The sequence below is a fragment of the Elephas maximus genome, chromosome 3, assembly GCF_024166365.1.
Source record: "Elephas maximus indicus isolate mEleMax1 chromosome 3, mEleMax1 primary haplotype, whole genome shotgun sequence".
Taxonomy (NCBI): domain Eukaryota; kingdom Metazoa; phylum Chordata; class Mammalia; order Proboscidea; family Elephantidae; genus Elephas; species Elephas maximus.
Genome location: NC_064821.1, coordinates 139763447 through 139768892, shown reverse-complemented (window position 1 = coordinate 139768892; position 5446 = coordinate 139763447). Strand labels below are relative to the sequence as shown.

At 45.0% G+C, this 5446-nt stretch overlaps 1 non-coding gene across 1 annotated transcript; it reads left to right on the top strand.

The window, feature by feature from the left end:
• The first annotated feature begins 996 nt into the window (after positions 1-996).
• On the top strand, positions 997-1157 carry LOC126074203 (U1 spliceosomal RNA). The gene has a single exon (XR_007517003.1). It is a non-coding gene; the product is annotated as a U1 spliceosomal RNA (small nuclear RNA).
• Positions 1158-5446: the final 4289 nt, after the last annotated feature.

The following is a 5446-nucleotide window of genomic DNA, read 5'->3' as shown; positions in this document are numbered from 1 at the left end:
AGTAGAAGAGCCTCTACACCAAGTCCAAATGCTCCCTGTCAGTGGGGTGAGGGTTGGGGAGAAGTTGGTCAAGAGTAATGGTGAGGCTTTTCTCCGGTCACACTGGTCTTGCTTCATGTTCATATTGACATGGGTAGAAGTGGCTTTAGACACCCACTAAGCCTCTTACCCAGGTTTACACAGCCTTGCAGAGATTCAAATCGCTGTTGGACTACACCCAAGTTGCTGCTGCTGCTCCAGGGGCTCACATACTGCTGAGCTCTGAATAGCTGAGTGAGAGGACAAGCCAACTCATGGAGTTTGTATGTACTCTCCAGGTACGTGGGTCAGCTTAGCATTCTGGACTATGTTTGCAGGTAAATTGATGGCTAGGCTTTTGGAAGAGGTGACTGGATGTGATAAATGCTATGATGGGAGGGAGGTGAGGTCATAGAGACCTGTCCTGTATTTAGATGAGGTCGTTCCTGGAAGGTGATATTCAGTAACCCAAGAAAGGCAGCATGTGAAGTATGTGTGAACAGAAAACTATTACCAGTGCCGGAAGCAGAAATTATATGTAAAAGGGAGTATCAAAACCATGGTATCAGAGCAAGGCCTCACCACTCTACCACTGCTGTGATCATTATCCCCCGTAGCCTCTTCCAGGCACTGCATGCATTTTCTCTTTTGCATTCAGCACTCCCAAGATGGGTTCATATCTGTCTTGTGTCCGTTGTAACCCAGGAGGAGAGCGAGCCAGGGAGGCTGAGCGGCCTGAGCCTGCAGAGGCAGCGTGAGAAGTATGGAGAAGAGATGGCGCAGTGGTGGCTGGTCGGGATTCTTTGCTTCAAGGCCGTGTGGTTGGCTGTGCTGTGGGTTCCTGTTCGGGTCTGTGGCTTGAATGGTTTTTCCAGGAGTGGATTGCAAGAGTGGCTGCCGGCAGACATGGGAGAATGGCGACCATGAGAGTGCAGTGAAGAGATAGGAGGGTGCATTGTTCCGGCAGGAGCTCCAGCCATGCGTACTTGTCAGAGGAGACGCCATGATCACGAAGGACGTTTTCCCAGGCGGTGCTCATCCATTGCACTCAGGACGTGCTGACCCTTGGATTTCCCCACTTGTGGGAAACGTGACTGTATAATTTGTGGTAGCGGGTACTGTGTTCTCGCTTTCCCTGACATTCTGCGTTTCACCACAGAGCAATGTTGGGATTGCTACTCTTGTAGGTGTTTTCTAAGTTCCTTCTCTACCTGTTTTTCTTTAAGCCCGTCCATCTTCCTTCTGGATATCTGCATGAACTGCAAAGTTTTACAGTTGCCAGACTGGAACCGCGGACATTGTATTTCAGTCTGTTTCTCTTCTCTCTCTTTCCTTTTCCCCTTCCTCTCTCCTTCCATATATCTCTTTGGCTCTTAACTGCAGCACCTTCCACTCCTGCCTTGGGAACCCTTCACTTCCACACTCTGACGTAGGCATGTGGGTCGGCTGGCCCACCTGCACTTCTCCCAGCGGTGGTAGCCTCTCCAGCCCTGAGCCACGCCCGACCCTCAGCGGGAGAAGCCCGCCTGCCTCCTGCTTCCTGGGGACTCTCTGCTCCCACCTGCAGCGAAGAGGCGGCTCTGGATGCGCACTGGGCCTCAGAAAGGGCAGCGTGGGGTGGCGGTGTGGGGCGGAGTACTGCCCTGGGGAGTCAGTCGTAGGTTTCTTTGGGGTAGGGCCCGTGGTGGGGAGCAGGGAAAGTGGGAAGGGGGCCGCGCTCCTCGGTTGTGCCATCATCGGTGTCCGCCTCGGAATACAAAACTTGTTCAGGTGTAGCTTTCTGGGTTTCTGCTTGTAGCCCAACCTAGGAAATGGGGTCCGCTCCCTTATCTTTTTGTTGTTAGGTTACGATTCGCAGCGACCCTAGGTACGATGGAATGAAACACTACCCAGCCCTGCGACATCCTCACAATCGTTCTTGTGCTTGAACCCATTGTTGCACCGATTGTGTCAATCTATCTCGTTGAGGCTCTTCCTCTTTTTCACTAACCCTCTGCTTTACCAAGCAAGATGTCCTTCTCCAGGGACTGGTCCATCCTGATAACATGTCCAACGTGTGTGAGAGGAAGTCTTGCCATCCTTGCTTCTAAGGAGGATTCAGGCTATACTTCTTCTGAAAGAGATTGGTTCATTCTTCTGGCAGCCCATGGTATGTTCGATGTTGTTCACCAGTACCACAATTTAAAGGCATCAATTCTTCTGTCTTCTTTATTTAATGTTCAGCTTTCCATGCATACAAGGCGATTGAAATTACCAGGGCTTGGATCAGGCACACCTTAGTCCTTAAAGTGACTTCTTGGCTTTTTAACTCTTTTGCAGGAGATTTGCCCAATGCAATGAGTCTTTTGATTTCTTGACTGCTGCTTCCATGGGCATTGTGTTCCAACAACTGCTTCTAGTCTATGTACAGGTTCCACAAGACCACAATTACGTGTTCTAGAATTCCAATTCCTCTTAATGTTATCCATAAGTTGTTATGTCCTATACAGTTGAATGCCTTTGTATAGACAATAAAACACAGGTAAACATCTTTCTGGTATTCTGTGTTTTCAGCCAAGATCCACCTGACATAAGCAATGATATCCCTCATTTCACGTTCTTTTCTGAATACAGTTTGAATTTCAGGCAGTTCCCTGTAGATGTATGCTGAAGTCACTGTTGAATGATTTTCAACAAAATTTTACTTGTGCATGATATTAATTATATTGTTTGATGATTTCTGCATTTGGTTGGATTACCTTTCTTTGGAATGGGCACAAGTATGGATTTCTTCCAGTCAGTTGGCCAACTGAATCCTTCCAAATTTCTTGGCATAGATGACTCAGCCCCTCTAGCACTGGATCTGTTTGTTGAAACATTTTAATTGGTATTCCATCAATTCTTGGAGGCTTGTTTTTCACCAATGCCTTCAGTGCAGTTTGAACTTCTTCCTTCAGTGCCATCAGTTCTTGATCATATGCTACCTTCTGAAATGTTAGAAATGTCAACCAATTATTTTTGTTTCAGTGACTCTGTGTATTCTTTTCATCTTCTTTTGATGCTTCCTGCATCACTTAATGTTTTCCCTGTATAATCCTTCAATATTTCAACTCAAGGCTTCAATTTTCTCTTCATTTCTTTCAGCTTGGGAAATGTCGAGAGTGTTCTCCCCTCTTTTAGTTTTCTAACTCTAGGCCTTTGCTCCTTTCACTATGTCTTTGTCGTATTGAAAGAATACTTTGTCTTACTGAAAGAATAGTAACTTCATATATTCATATATTCTTCATGTACATTTGTCAAGGAACATTTTCCTACATTTAGCTTTGAACCACAGGAAGTTTAGGACAGAGGTCGGACTGAGCACGTAAGAGTGTGTGCTCTCACCAGCCTGAATGGAAAGAGCATCTAACTCATGTGGTATGAAGGAGAGTCTTCAGAAGGGCAATACCTCAACAGTGTGTCCACATTAGCCCTAGACTAAGGATTTTCTGAACCCACCTAACAAAGCTTAAAAGCCAGCCTAGAAAGAATCAAACTATTTCCAAGTAACTTAATGGCATCCCAGAGCAGAGTCCAAAATTATTTAAAGGATTACATAAAAATATTTTTTTAAATACTTAACATAAAATTCATAGTGCCTGGCATCTAATAAAAGTTATTAGGTATGCCAAGAGTGGAGTCCTGGTGCCAGATGATATGATCCATAACCATGAGAAAAGTGAGTCAACAGAAATAGACACAGAAATAACCTAGATGAGAGAATCAATAGACAAAATATGTGGGCATTATGAACACACTGTGTACATTCAGAAAAATGGAGGAAAGCATGAACTTGATGAGAGAAATGAAAGACATATATGTATGACTCGAATAAACTTGTAGAATTGAAAAATACGCTGGATGATTTTATCAGTTAATTGGGCACAGCAACATAAATTATTCAAAATGAAACCCAGAAGGAAAAAAGAATTAAAATGAAAAGAACAGAGTATCAATTGACCTGTGAGAAAACATCAAGTGGCCTAATGTCCATGTAACTGTAGTCCTCAGAAACAGAGCAGCTGGAGTGACAAAAAAAGTTTGAAGAGCTAACAACAATAGTCCCAAGGGGAATGGTCCTGGCCCCTCCTTGTGGCCGCTGTGGAGACAGCACATAGGATCTATCTGTGCAACTAGAGAAGCCACTGGATACCAAAGAGGATAGCAAAGAGGCTGGTCAAGGGTAGCGACAAGGAAAACTAGGCAATGTGTAAAAAAAAAACAAAAAAACTAGTGCCATCGATTCGTTTCTAGGACCTTAAAATAAGAACTTTTATGACCTATGGACTGAGCTAGCTTGAAGAGTAAGAGCTGAGAGCTGCTCTTCTCCTTAGCATGGAAAATTGCCCAGCTATATCTGAGCCAACACTGAAGGCAACATTTGGCGAGTTGCTGATGAGGAAGCTGACACTTGCAGAGTTTAATGGATTTCCTTCGTCTCAGGATTGTTTAGCACTAAACCACGTCCTGTCCTCTCAGTTGTTGATGCTTCAGAGCGTGAGCTATAGAGACAGTTATATGTGGGAGGATCTTCAAGTCTATTAGTCCATCTGCTCAGCTCATGAAAAGGGGGATAATGGTTGCTTGTTTGCTTCAAAATTGCCCCAATAACATTTTTATAATCTTACAGTGAAAGGATTGTAGAATGTAACACAAACCCCAGGATCTTTAAAGAGTGATACATAGGAGTACATCAAAATTTCAATTCAAATAAAAAACATTCTACGTAACAAAGAAATTATTTTTATTTTGTATGTATTTTTATCTAAGTACTATATGCCCAATAGTTTGTTATGAAAAACAGAAGTGCCCTGATCCCTTTCTACATTTCCTGTTCTCCAGAGATAACCACTTTCAACCCATATAACCAATTAGGTGGCTCTCTCTCTCTCTCTACCTCTAAAGAAACATTGCTATGCCATGATTTCCCAGTTTTCACTCCAGGCCCTGCAGACACCCTGCAAGGGGAAAAGTGCTGTGCATTTGGGTGGATGGGTGCACCACCTGCTGTTCAATACCAAGGGAGCCCACAAGGCACTTCACTTGGCTTCCACTTACGTGCCAACCAACTTAATCCACTTCACCCCTCCACACAGGGAAAGGAAACTTTGCAAGAACAAATGCCAGGCAAGCAGCTTTGAGGTTTATCGGTGGAACCGGGTTCTCGGGTGGGACAGGAAGGCACGGGAGCGCTCCTGAGTGAGGAGCCACGGTGGTCCACACCCAGCAACTGACACCGCTGCTGTGAACGCCCAGGCCCCCTGCCTTCCACCCCCTACTTCCTCCCTTTTTCTTTCCTATTCTCTTCTCTGTTCTTTCCAGTCTCTCCTCCTTTCTCAGCTATTTTCTGCGGGTTTCTGGGACGTCAGTTCCTGAGGAGGTGATGAGAGGAAAAGGGGACCAGCCGAGA